Consider the following 14,145-nt stretch of genomic DNA (forward strand, 5'->3'; position numbering starts at 1 on the left):
TTGGACACAACTGAGCGACTTCGCTTTCACTTTTCACTTTCATGCATTGGAGAAGGAAATGGCAACCCACTCCAGTGTTCTTGCCTGGATAATCCCAGGGACGGGGGAGCCTGGTGGGCTGCTGTCTCTGGGGTCGCACAGAGTCGGACACAACTGAAGCGACTTAGCAGTAGCAGCAGCAGCTGCTTTATTGATTATGCCAAAGCCTTTGACTGTGTGGATGACAATAAACTGTGGAAAATTCTGAAAGAGATGGGAATACCAGACCACCTAACCTGCCTTTGAGAAATCTGTACGCAGGTCAGGAAGAAACAGTTAGAACTGGACATGGAACAACAGACTGGTTCCAAATAGGAAAAGGAGTGTGTCAAGGCTGTATATTGTCACCCTGGTTATTTAACTTCTATGCAGAGTACATCCTGAGAAACATTGGGCTGGAAGAAGCACAAGCTGGAATCAAGATTGCTGGGAGAAATATCAATAACCTCAGATATGCAGATGACACCACCATTATGGCAGAAAGTGAAGAACTAAAGAGCCTCTTGATGAAAGTGAAAGAGGAGAGTGAAAAAGTTGGCTTAAAGCTCAACATTCAGAAAACTAAGATCATGGCATCCAGTCCCATCACTTCATGGCAAATAGATGGAGAAACAGTGGAAACAGTGGCTGACTTTATTTTTTTGGGCTCCAAAATCACTGCAGATGGTGACTGCAGCCATGAAATTAAAAGACGCTTACTGCTTGGAAGAAAAATTATGTCCAACCTAGACACATATTAAAAAGCAGAGACATTATTTTGCCAACAAAGGTCCGTCTAGTCAAGGCTATGGTTTTTCAGAGGTCATGTACGGATGTGAGAGTTGGACCGTAAAGAAAGCTGAGAGCTGAAGAATTGATGCTTTTGAACTGTGGTGTTGTCCCTTGGACTACAAGAAGATCCACCCAGTCAATCCTAAAGGAGATCAGTCCTGGGTGTTCATTGGTAGGACTGATGTTGAAGCTGAAACTCCGTGCTTTGGCCACCTGATGCGAAGAGCTGACTCATTTGAAAAGACCCTGATGTTGGGAAGGATTGAGGGCAGGAGGAGAAGGGGACGACAGAGGATGAGATGGTTGGATGGCATCACTGACTCAATGGACATGAGTTTGAGCAAAGTCTGTGAGTTGGAGATGGACAGGGAGGCCTGGCGTGCTGCAGTCCATGGGGTCGCAAAGAGTCGAACATGACTGAGCAACTGAACTGAACTGAACTGAGGCTCGTCTGTCCATGGGGATTCTCCAGGCAAGAATACTAGAGTGGCTTGCCATGCCCTCCTCCAGAAGATCTTTCCCACCCAGGGATTGAACCCATGTCTCCTACATTGCAGGCAGATTCTTTACTGACTGAGCCACTAGGGAAGCCACCCAAGGGTGAATGGTGCAAAGAAGATGAAGGAATGAGACCAGCAATTTCTTGTCAGAGTCGCACCTCCCCTCAGCCCCATTCAGTTCTGTCTGATTTTTCTTACTGCACAACAGCTACTCCCTGCCACAGCCCTAGACATGTGGAGGCAACAGATGGAGGGAATAACAGAGAGGATCAGGAGCTGTGTTGCTGGGAAGGTGGGGAGGCAAACACACAGACCATCAGAATCCAGGGGTGTGAGGTACAATAAGCACATGCCCTGCCTGAGGGCCTTTGCACATGCTCTTCCCTCTACCTAGATTGTCTTAGGGTGGAGTCCACAGGGCTCACTCCCTCACTGCATGCATGCTTTTGCCCAGCCGCTCTCCTTGGAGAGGCCTTCTCCGATCACCCTAAGACAGGATCTCTCTAGAGATCACTCTCGTCACTAGCCCTTTTGTTCAGCTGCATTTTCCCTCACAGCCTTAATCACAAAAGGACACCCCATTGTATACCTAGTTCCTTCTTTCTTTGTCTGTCTGTTTCCCCACCAGCCAGGGGGGCAGGAACTTCACCAGCATCCCTCACTGCTGCGTCGCCCTCACTGAGAACCATACTGGGTCCTCAGCAGATCAGTGTGGACTGATGGCAGGGTGAGAGGTGGTCCAAGCTCAGGGAGCAGAGGTTCATTCTGGTGTTGTGCACAATGTGAGTGAGGGGTCTCGGTCACTTCCCACCCTCGGTGTCCTCATACGACGAATGGGATGATTCCAATGACAACTCAGTCGGCCTGACCCGTGAACGGCCGGCCACAGCACCCAAGGGGTGGGAGCAGGTACCCTCTGATCCCTGGACTTTGTGTCTGGAGGTTTCCAGTCCTCGCTAAGCTCTACTGGTCCCTGCCCAAGCAGATCGGCCATCCTCAGGGAGAGGAAGTCAGAGCCCAGCATACAGACTTCTTTGGTTTTTGAAAAAGCAGCAAACCTCAAAATACTACAAAACCGTGCTGTGTATCTGTATGGTGCTCAGAGGTGTGGCCTGCAGGTGTGAAAGCTGCCTGCTGAGTTCCTCTGTGGCCAGAACACGACGCAGGTACACTGCCTATGCGGAGGCACCTGGCCCGCTGCGGGGCCCACGGGTCTGGTCTGAGCCTCTGACTGACCTCCCTGGAGTGCAGGGATGGCCTCTGTCAGTCACAGGGGGCTCATCCCTGATCCCACGTGTGCATCTGGCTCTGGGCCTGTCCTGACCAGGGTACAGCGCTGTTTCGATCACACACCACCTCTCCCTCAGTCCTCTGCCCCCGTGGCTCTGCCCTGTCAACCCAGGAATCTGCAAGAGCATCGTCAAAGGCTCAACGATGCTGCAGCGAGAAACCACAGCCGGGGGTCAGTCTTAGCTGTACTTGGTCCATAACCCACTCTACAGATGGGCAAACTGAGGCCCCCATGAAGAGGAGGTGCTTAGCAAAGTCCACACTGGGTGATGTGGCAGAACCAGGCTTAGAACCAGGTTTCCAGACTTCTGGACAAGCACATTGATTGTGGTTTTCATGTTTTCTTTAAACTGAATCTCACCCAGGCAGAAATGAGCTACTGAAACTCAGCTTTTCTGGGTTACATGGCTGGGGGGGGGGTACCTCTGGCCCAGCTGCTGGGCCTCCTCATTACCTCTAAGGGGTTCAAAAACTAAAACCGTTAATAGACCACACCCAAGGTCCACACTGGTGGCCTATTAATGTCACACTCACTTCCACCCCCACTCCAGGGTTTTTCTTTGAGGAGTTTGGAGACCAAATCAGGTAGTTTGTGTGTGGTCATGTTACTAAATGGGGCTTGTTCATATTCAAAGGGTTTTCAAAGATGAGTTCTAGGAAATCTTCTGCAAAGGAAGAGATTGGTTTCAAAGATGAGAAAGAGGAGATGGAAGAGAAGAGACGTGAGCAGCAGGAGGACCAATGCAAAGTGGATGTAGTCAGAGCTAAGGCAAGGCTGAAGGAGGAAGGCTGGGAGAGAGCGTCAGTACCCAGTGGGTGCCCATTTACCCAGTGGTTGCCCATTTAGATGCAGGGGGAGGAGCAGGGGGCTCCAGGCTGCACTCACCACCCTGCCCTCTGTCCCACGGTGGGGGAAATTCCTACTTTTGGAATCACAAAGAAAAGACCCACACATCTTCAAAACAGTCTATGGATACAGTCCGCACATAGGGTATCTGATCTTTACAATAAGGGGGTATAACGCATTTCTTATTTGTATCTGTTGGAGACATTGTTGAACTTGTGTGTCTTAGACACTCAGTCCTGTCTGACCCTTTGTGATCCCATGGAAACTGTAGCTCCCTAGGCTCCTCTGTCCTTGGGATTCTCCAGGCAAGAATACTCGAAATATTGATGTAGTTGAACGTGGCAAAAAGTGGAAGCAGTTAACCAGGACTGTTCAGTGATTAGACACACACCCCATTACCTGAACACTGTACAACCACGTGGGATTAGAAAGGCTTGCCTTCTAAACGCCCTGTAGGTATGGAGAGCCTACTGTGTTCTGGATGTTGTAGGAAGCACAGGAAGAAATAAAATAGTCACCAAGCCACAGGTCTCCCACACTCAGGTGGAAGAGGACGATCGAACAGCTTAAGGCACAAAAAACAAGGCAATTAAGAGCATAGATTCTGGTGTCAAAGAAAGCTGGGTTCAAAGTCCAACTCTGCCACTTACCGGCTTTGTGATCTCGGGGGAGTCCCTTAACCCCTCTGAGCCTCTGTTTCTTCATCTGAAAAATGGCCAAAAGAAAAAAAACAACACTCAGTCTTACAGAGAGGGCGTGAAGATCTAAGGAGAGCTCCTGCCTCGTGCTCAGCTCAGACACAGAGGGAATGCTGAGTGCTGATGAGAATAGACGGAGCCATGGAAGGCAGAGGGGACAGCAGTCACCTTCAGAGTCCTGGGGGTGGGGGGAGTCGGGGGACCCGAGGGTGGAGGCTTCCTGTTCCACACCGAACATGAAAGCTCCTCGCTGCCTGATCACTAAGCCAGCTTCCTGCCCTAGAGCGAAGACAGGAGGGTGTGCTCAGACCCTGTGACCGCTGTGCACCCTGCACTGAGTTTAAGATGCTTCACACGTGGGTAAACCTACAGCTTCCTGTGGGACAGGGGAGGAAACCAAGGATCGTTAGACAAAGCCTGGCGGGGGTGGAGCAAGGCTGGAAAACTGTGGGGTTGAAGCCCTTCTCTACCCAGAGGACAGACATGGGCAGGTGGCACTTGTGGGTGAACTGGTGGCAAGTCCCAGATCACAGGAGGAGGCAGGGGACGGGGTCTGATTCCGGAACATTCTAACCAGCAGTGACTGCTGGGTGTTTTGGGAAGGGGGAGAGAACTTGAATCTGAGAAACCAGGAGGCGTCATTGCTATTTAGCTGTTTTTCCTAAATGTGAAGGAGCAGGGAGGCCCCTCCCTAAACAACGATGACGACACCCTATATAGTGTTATTATTACAGATAAGCCTGCAGGCTTGTGGCAGCTCCAGCCTCATGCTCCATCAGCTCCCATCACCTGTGAGGTGTGCAAAGTGCTGTCTCTCCTGGGGGTGGGGGTGAAACAACCCTATGAATACTCAAAACCCCCAGGGCCGCTTTCTCTCCCCCTGACCTGAGCTCGCTGACCTCTGCCTATCAATAATGGATGACCTGTGCACATTAGTGTCCACATGGCAGTCGCCCTGGCTGGCAGGAGGGAGTCACTGCTTGGGGCGGAGCGGGGGGGGGGGCCAGGCTACCTCCAACTCTCCATGGAAACCACATGGAAGGAGGACTTTTTTTCATTGAAGCCCTAGTGGTAAAGAATCCCCCTGCCAACGCAGGAGACATAAGAGATGCAGTCTCGATCCCTGGGTTGGGAAGAGCCCCTGGAGAAAGAAATGGCAACCCACTCCAGTACTCTTGCCTGGAGAATCCCATGGACAGAGGAGCCTGGTGGGTTACAGTCCATGGGGCCGCAAAGACCTGGACATGATTGAAGTGACTTAGCACATGCATATAGTTGATTTACAGTGTTGATACCTGCGCTGTAAGCCCCACCTCTCGGGGTTGGTGGGAGAGGTAGATTTTGAGATCATACCCTTAAAGCTTCCAGAACCGTTCCTGGCACATAGTAGGGACGTTAAGAAAGAAGAAACCATCACTTCTCTCCTCCCTGGGGCTGGCCTGGAGGACAGGCAGGAAACCTGAGTGGTTGCAGGGGCAAGGTTGGTAACTAGAAGCTGCTGGCCCTTCCTCAGGTAGCAAATGACTCCCAGTGATCCTCAGAGTCACTTCACCCGGAGGGGCAGGTCTCGGGTTTGAATTTCCTCAGTGAGGGTCAGACAGGTGGACGGGGCTGGGTCCCCGGAGAGTGGCTCCTCTTGGCACCCAGCCGAGAGAGCCTTTCTTGGGCGGCTGCTGTGTCTATTGGCTGCTGGCAGCTGCCTCTTCCTCCAAAGGACTGTCCTGGCCAGGCAGGAGCTGCCCAGCCAGGGAGGAGACCACCCCTGGCCCCCAGTCTATGACAGAGGGAATCAGAGCTGCTCGAAGGTGACCCCTCTTTGCCTCCACATGGAACTAGCCCTTGGTGGGTGCCCTATATGCTCTGGGGTCGCGTGGGGTTAGGCTGGAGGTTGATTCCAGCCCGAGACACCTCCCTACCCAGTCTCTGTCTTCCCCCTGGCCTGTCCGTCTTCCCTCACTGCCTCCTCAGTAACCCACATGCACCAAATCCCTGTCTCAGGCTCTGCTGGGAGAGACCTGGGCCCCCCTGGGTGAGGCTGGTCTGACGTCAGGAAGAGAAAGCCTCAGTGTGAAGTGCTCTGAAGTTCCGAGAACTTTTTCCCAGAGCGGGGAGGCTCCCGGGCCACCATCTGGTCAAACTCCTGGCTTTATAGAGAGCAGCAGAGTGGTGCTGGTGACCCCATGGTGAACGAGGAAACAGCCTTCTCCTCTGGCAGAGCGGGCATTGCACAGAGCGGAGCACGGGAAACACTTGAGCAGCCAAGTCAAGGGGATGGCGTGATGGTGGGGGACAGGGAAGCTGGCTCTGGGGTGAACTCCAAGCTGAGCTCCTGAACGAGCCGGCCGTGCAAAGCCAGGGGTGAGGAGAGCAGAGTGCAGGTAGAGGGGAGAGTCCGTGCAAGGTTGTAAGGCAGGAACGAGCGGGCATACTCCACCTGAAGCCCAGCACTTTAAGCCAAGGGATGATTTTACAGGATGAGGTCAGAGAGGGAAGTAGGGCCTGATCATGCGGCTCCCCTCCCCCGGGGTGGGGGGAGCAGAGGCTTGTCACCCAGCAAATTAGCAAAGACGAGTGACTCTTCATGACTCCGTGCTAGTCACCTCCTCTGGGTGAGCTCCATCCTTGGGAAGCCAGCGCACGCCTGTCCCACTGGGGTTTCCCAGGCCAAGTCTATCTTTCATGTTGAATATTTCAAAGCCAGTGATTAAGGCTCGTGAGTCAACCAATTAGTGGCCCTCAGAACATCAGCTCCACTTTCCAAAGAGTTTCTTGGGCTTTCACGTGAAGGTGCCCAGCAGGCATGAGGCCAATAGGCATTTCCACAAGGCCCATAAATCTGTCCCCCTTCATGTCATCCCACATCAAATGAACGGGGCACAGGAAGTGTGGGGAGGACCTGCTGGGGTGAGGAGTCAGGGCAGAGTACAGGCTTTTGGGCGGGGTGCTCGTGGCCATCCAAAGGAAGCTACGGGTCCTGTCGCTCGCTGGCCGGGCAACCTGAAGCCAGTGCTGAAAGCATCTGGAGCCTCAGTCTCCTCCTCTGGAAAACGGGGAGAGCAGGAACCACGAGAGAGTGGGCTGAAGGCTGCAGGCAAGCTGAGGACAGGTGACTGGTCTTCATCACTGACAGTATCACGTTCCTGGACTCGGTGGTCCTCCTCTGCCCGGGGTGCCTACCCCAGCTGGGAACAGCACAGGGACACAGGGCAAAATCTATCATGGGTTACGGACAGAGCCTGGAGTAGAAATCAGAGGATGCCCGCCTCCTATTCTTTCTTCCTGAGTCCTCACACTATACTTCACACAAATAAACACTGCCCTTTACAAATAGGATTTTAAGTGATAAACCAAAGTGTTTGTTGCCTCAAGCAGAGGGCAAAGCAAGGAAATCCTTGTCATTTCCCTCTTTAAATCTGCAGCCTTAATATTGCAGCACCTGAATTAAATCTTTTTGATATACTTGCACATTTGGCAGTAAATATTCATCTCAGGGGTTTTAAAAGATCGTCAAACACAATTTGAAAATTCTCATCAAGCCAAAGCTTACTAAGGGACAGAAAAGCAAGGTTATCTGGGCTTGGAACTTTCATTAATGGTGCATGGGGAGGTAGATAAACAGGAAATCTGCAGTCCTTGTGAAAGTGGCAAAGATTAACATAATGGAATTGTTCTGGAGCATCTAATAACACAGAAGAGTGACTGTCTTCAATGAGCACTTACTATGTGCGCAGCATTTTTTACAATAGAACATTTTAGTGAATGTTTTACTGTGTAAAACACTTTATGTGTATAAAGCTATTCAATCTTCCAAACAGCCTAGCATCAGATACCTTATCATCACCTCATATTTAGGCAAGCACAGAGAGGTGAAGTCACTTGTCCAAGGTCACACAGCGAGTCATGGCAGAGTCAATACCAGAAGCCAGATTGCCAGGCTCTGGAGCTGACGCCAACAGTGACAAACAATCCTAAGGTCTCTCCCCTCCTCTTTCTACAGACCTTAATGGTGACATATCATCATTTCCATTCTTAGGAAAGCCCATTGAGTTGCAGAAGGTGAGGGGCTTTTCCCAGGTCACAGGCCAGCTATAAGTCAACTCAGGGACAGTCCAGGTCCCAAGCCTCATTTCTGCCGTGTGTCCCGAGGCTAACCAAACTGGGAGTGGGTCAGAAGTGAACTGGGAGGAAAGAACAAAACCATTCAGCCTGTTCAAATTCAGAGAACCAAATGGATCTGCCCTTTGCCAAACCAGTTTGGGTTTTCACGTGAATAATTGAAATTCTTTAACAGGAAATTTGTATCTTAGGCATAGCACAGGGTATAAGGAGATCTTTGAAACTAACACTTTCACTTTTCACTGATTAGAATGATTCAAACAGCAAAGAGATGTCATTTCGAACCTATCAGAATCTTGAGGATGACAACATCTGACCTACCCCTGACCTCTAGTTCCTTCCGCCCTGCACAGCACACACCCAGGAAAACCTCCAACTGTGATCTGGGGCTCGCAGACTCATTCAGAGTGGACCAGAGTCTAGGCACTGGCTCAGCATCTCCCGGGAGCGTGATGCTCAAAGTGGACGTGCCCTCCTAGTTATGGGAGGGGAGTCAGTGGGCAGGACCAGGAGGAGTGAGCTCTGCCTTGTCCCCTTTCTGCCTTCTAACGATGCCCAGGCTCCTTCAGGTGGCTCCCTCCCCTCCTCCGGGTGCCCTCTATGGGGTGGTAAATACCCAAGCCTCCTGCCTACAACATGAGCACAAAGGGTCCCTGGAGACTCCTCAGACTTCTGTGTTCCCTGGGCAGTGAGATGCCCTCCTGGGGCCCTGACCTCTGAGTGCATGTGCGAGGCTGGAAGGAAAGAGGTTGTAGGGGAACCTCTACAACCTGGAATGCAAGAGCCTGCATTCCAGGTCCAGACATCACTTGGGTCTGCCCGCTAAGGCCCTGCCTTCCTAGTCCAGGGCTTGGGGCCATCTCTTGCATCCTGTGGCTCAGCCAGTTTCATACAAAGGGAGACAACACTACTAGTGTCCACACTGGCCTCTGCCCATCCTACCGGGAAAATCCATCTCCCTCTCACTGTCCAGCCCACCCTCCTCACACCTCATAGTCTGGATCACTCACCCTCCCTTCCTTGATGTCTTCTGGGGTGATCTAGCCTCCTCCCCACACCCCACTGTCTTCTTCATTTTCTAGATCTCTTGTTCCCCTCTCTTGACAGTTTTGGCCTTGCTAGAAGGACCTGTCTCGGGGGTGAGATCCTTGCTATTTTCTCAGGGGAGAGCACCTCCCGTGAATGGCCAGGCAGCTGGTCCTCCCTCCAGGGACCATACCAGCTCCTGGAGCCCCTGGCCACCTCCCTCTGCCTTGCCCTCACACATTCTCCCCTGCTCTCTCTGCTCTCCTCTGGCTAACTCCACGACTGCACTTGAACTCACCAAGTTCAACCCGCCTCAGGGCCTTTGCACTTGCTGACTGGGCTGACTCTTTCCCATCCTTCCTTTCCCAGCTCAGATGTCACCCTTTGGTGAGAAGGAATAGAAAGGCAAAGAGTTTACATTTCTCCAGCCTTTTCTTTGTCAGTTTACACCCATCCACTTGATTATATTGACAATAACTGCGACAGCAGCAGAGCAACAGTGATGAACACGGGCAGGATCACAGCCGCAACATGGGGACCTGGAACTGCTCAGGATCAACTCCAAGCTCAGGTTCACTTCTCTAAGCCATGTGGCTGACCACAAAGGAGAGGGAACATCCCCCCAGACCGCCTGAGATTTCACAGGCAGACTCTAAGGACACCAGTTCAAGGGCAGTCAGACTGCCCAGGCATTTGGCTGGAGGGACCCTTCAGAAAGAGTCCAGAGCTGGTCTCTGCACCCTCAGAGCTGAAAGCATTAGTTCAGCAAGTGCACAAAGAGCTCTCCTGGGGGCAGGAGTGCCCTGGCCTCCCTAAACACTGCGCACCAGCTGTTTCCTGCCCATTGGTGATGGGTCAGAATTTGCTCTCTGCTACATTCTTGGTCAGGCTTTTATAAAAACCATTCCAGCGTCATTTATGACAGCACAGTCACTGAACAGTCCCAGGGAAGAGGCCTAGAAGTCCTGGTCTTACCCCCAGACTCTGCCCTTACCAGCTGTGTGACTTAGAGCTGATGCCTTTCCTTCTCTGGGCTTCAGTTCCTGCCTCGGAACAAGGTGAAGTTAGGAGCCCATTGGGATGGGCTCAGTCGTGTCGCTCAGTCATGTCTGACTCTTTGTGACCCCCTGTATTGTAGCCCACCAGGCTCCTCTGTCCATGGGATTGTCAAGGCAAGAATACTGGAGTGGGTTGCCATTCCCTTCTCCAGATGATCTTCCTGACCCAGGGACTGAACCCAGTTCTCCTGTATTGCAGGCAGATTCTTTACCACTTAGCCCCTGGGAAAGCCCACTGGGATGTCAGACCATGATTTATCTACCCAGGAACCTTGATTCTGAGCCTCAGTTTCCCTGTCAAATATGCTAAATCAGAGGATGTGGAAACTTCTGCCTCACAAAGGTATTTTGTCTATGCCATACGTGTGTGTGTGCACACACTCAGTCACTCAGCTGTGTCCAACTCTTTTGTGACCCCATGGACTGCAGACCGTCAGGCTCTGTCCATGGAATTTTCTAGGCAAGAATACTGGAGTGGGTTGCCATTTCTTCCCACAGAGGATCTTCCCGACCCAGGGATCAAACCCAAGTCTACAGTGTCTGTTGCACCATAGGCAGATTCTTTACCGCTGAGCCACCAGGGAAGGCCCTGTGCTGTACAGCCATTGACAAAACTCTGAATTAGCTACAACTTTAAAAAATCAGAAAGCTTATCATAAAAATCTGATCCTCTAGCTTCTTTCGATAAAGGAGGAGAAAATTATGGAAGCCTGGGCTCCCATTCCCCAGAGCAACAATTCCCTGCAGTGAGCAGCAGCCATGACCTTTGGTCAGAACTTGCTCGGTTTCCGTTTGCCGCAGGCCTTACTCATCCCTATTGTCTTCGTATCACCCACATGGTCACTATGAACATAGGGGACTAGGACTCCTGGATGAGAGGTCCTGAAGGTCCCCTCTGCTCCTGCTTTTGGTGACTTTCCTGATATTTTTCATCCTCACTAGTGCTCCCCTGCCATCCCCTGGGGTAGAGAGTGGAGGGCCACCAGCTTGAGGCCGTGACCTCCAGGGCTGCCTCCCCTGTGCTGCAGAAGGGAGAGGCCCTTCCTCTGCCAGGATTCCGATTCCGTGGTCAGTGGAAAGACGATCGCCTCCAGAACACACCAGCCAGCCATCAGGCTACAGGGAGCTCCTTGCCGCCGCTGCAGCCTCCTATAATTACCTGCAGTGTGTAATAAAGCCCCGCTGAGAAACCTTAGAAAGGACCCCACAAGGAGAAGTGTTTCCTGGGTAATTTCCTGATCATAGAATTTCAGGGTTAGAAGGGACTTTATAAAAGCATCTAGACCAACCCACCATCTGATGCTTCAATCTCCTCCAGAGTGGCTGACACGATTCCTTCCATCAAATCCTTATGATTTATTTGCCCATCAGGAGCTGAAAATATAAAAAATGGCAGCAAAGGCAGCCCCGCCCGCAAGTCCTCCTAGGCTGGGGAGGCCAGTCTGGCAAACAGACAATGAGGAGGCAGGATGTGCTCAGTGGTGTCCGACTCTTTGGGACCCCATGTGCTGTAGCCTGCCAAACCCCCAGCCCATGGGGATTCTCCAGGCGAGAATACTGGAGTGGGTTGTCATTTCCTTCCCCAGGACACAGGATGGCGTGGGCTCTGATTCTCAACAGCCACCACGAACTCAGCCCATACTATAAGTCAAACACTTTGCATAAATCATCTCAGCGAATTCTCAAGAAAACTCTCCCTCGTTTGCAGGTGAAGACTCTGAAGCTCAGAGAGGTTAAGGCCCTTGGTCAAGGGCTGCACAGCTTGGTGTTGGAGCAGGCTTTGAGCCCAGTGATATGAGACTCCAGAACAGGGTCTGTAAACAGGATCTTAGCCTGCAATTCTGGAAGGGTGGCTGGGGAGCAGAGAGGGGAGGCTGGGACCTGGAGCCTGCCGAAGGGAGAAATGTCTGTCCTGAGTCCTGAAACACACACAGAAGAGAGAGTGAGCCCAGAGTGGGAATGGAGCCAGGCTGAGGACAGGGCAGGCTCAAGGGTCTGGGGCCTAGGTAGCAATCAGAGAGATGCCAGTAAAAAAACAGAGTGAGACATCACTTGACATCTATTAGCCTGGCAAAAAATTAGCAGGCACTGTGATGCGAAGTGTTGGTGGGTGGACGGACATGGGAACTCATGCCCTGCAGATGGGAAGGTGGACTTGGCAGTGGTCCTCAGACACCACCTGGCAGTACTGTGGCAAAAGTTACATGCAGGCATCCTCTATGCTCCAGCAATTCTGCTCCCAGCCATCCAAAGTGTTCAGGAGTCTATCTGGAATGCTCTCATGCATGGAAGAAAAATTCTGGTTCACAAAGAATTTTTTAAAACATGGGGAAGTGTTTCTGTTGTAATGCCAAGGGGGCAGGAGGCAGAAAATACATGGGATGAAAACTGAGCCACCTCGTAGAGTAACCCAGGAAGGGCCTGGGATTACACGCTGCTGCTGCTGCTGCTGCTGCTGCTGCTGCTGCTAAGTCGCTTCAGTTGTGTCCAACTCTGTGCGACTGCATAGACGGCAGCCCACCAGGCTTCGCCGTCCCTGGGATTCTCCAGGCAAGAACACTGGATTACACGCTAGGCACGTTTAATTCAATAAATCAATGTGGTCAAGTCTTGTTACTGCAAATAATTATGATTTAGGGACCTTTGATCTGAAATTTACACTTTCCTCCATTTATTCAATACATATTTACTGAACACCTGTTGTATATCAGGTAATGGATCAGGTGGTAGGGCTATGTGGGTGCTCAGTTGCTCAGTCAAGTTCAATTCTTTGCAAATCGGACAAAGAATTTGCAAAGTCTATCCCATGGACTGTAGCCTGCCAAGATCCTCTGTCCATGAGATTTCCCAGGCAAAAATACTAAAATGGGTAGCCATTTCCTCCTCTGAGGATCTTCTCGATCCAGGGATTGAACCAACATCTCCTGCATTGGCAGGGAGATTCTTTACCACTGAGTCACCTGGAAAGCCCTACAGCAAGGAGTAAGATGGATGAAGAGAGCTTAAGTTCTAGGTGAAAGAGAGAATCATCAGAGAAATAAAAGAGTAACAGGTCAGATGTCCGGAGACCGTCGATAGAGAATAAAGAACGGAGGACAGGCGGAGAAGGCAGGGGGTGGGTGTGTGCCCATACAGCTGCACCGTTTTGTGAATGAAAGTGAAAGAAAGTGTTAGCTGCTCAGTGTATCTGATTCTTTGCAACTCCATGGACGGTAGCCCACCAGGCTCCTATGTCCATGGAATTCTCTAGGCAAGAATACTGGAGTGGGTTGCCATTCCCTTCTCCAAGGGATCTTCCCAACTCAAGGATCGAACCCAGGTCTTCTGCACTGCAGGCAGATTCTTTACCATCTGAGCCACCAGGGAAGCGATATTCAACAGTGAATCCCATTTTGCTGGAGGCAGCCCCCTATGCCAGCAGCACAAAAACTTCAGTGTCCTGCCTCTCTGCCTTCCGGGGGGTCCTAGTCATTCTTGCTTCGGGTGAAACTTAACTGAGCTCATCAGGACGCCTAGAGCTGCTTTGCATTCATCAGGAAGAGATGCTGAGTCTGGTCCAGCTGGTACCTTTGCTTTGAGTCGGTACAGGTGGTTTCAGATTCTTTCAGCAGCAGCACGAGCCCCGTGCACCAGAGGCACGGTTCCTGCCAGCTCTGCTCATCAGTCTCCAACAAGAGGACCTTCATGCGCAGCATCAAAAGCCTCAACAAGTGCTCAGCTTCTGCCCCTGGGGTCACTTGCTAGGAATCCACTCTCAGAAATGACTTGACGTGCGGACAGAGTTTTGTACCCAGAGAGGT

General features: G+C 51.5%; 1 protein-coding gene across 12 annotated transcripts in view; it reads right to left on the reverse strand.

Annotated features, from left to right (window-relative positions):
* The window catches only part of ST3GAL1 (ST3 beta-galactoside alpha-2,3-sialyltransferase 1), a 91,523-nt gene that overhangs the window by 40,420 nt on the left and 36,958 nt on the right, over positions 1 to 14,145 (reverse strand). For 6 of the 12 annotated variants that reach the window (XR_014058102.1, XM_081505428.1, XM_081505420.1 and 3 more), the window contains one exon: positions 4,098 to 4,152. The exons of the other annotated variants lie outside the window; for them this stretch is intronic. The gene's annotated coding sequence lies outside the window, so the exon portion shown is untranslated. The remainder of the gene's footprint in view (positions 1 to 4,097; positions 4,153 to 14,145) is intronic. 12 annotated transcript variants of the gene reach the window in all.

The sequence above is a fragment of the Giraffa tippelskirchi genome, chromosome 6 (assembly GCF_054371585.1).
Source record: "Giraffa tippelskirchi isolate mGirTip1 chromosome 6, T2T-mGirTip1v1.2.pri, whole genome shotgun sequence".
NCBI lineage: Eukaryota > Metazoa > Chordata > Mammalia > Artiodactyla > Giraffidae > Giraffa > Giraffa tippelskirchi.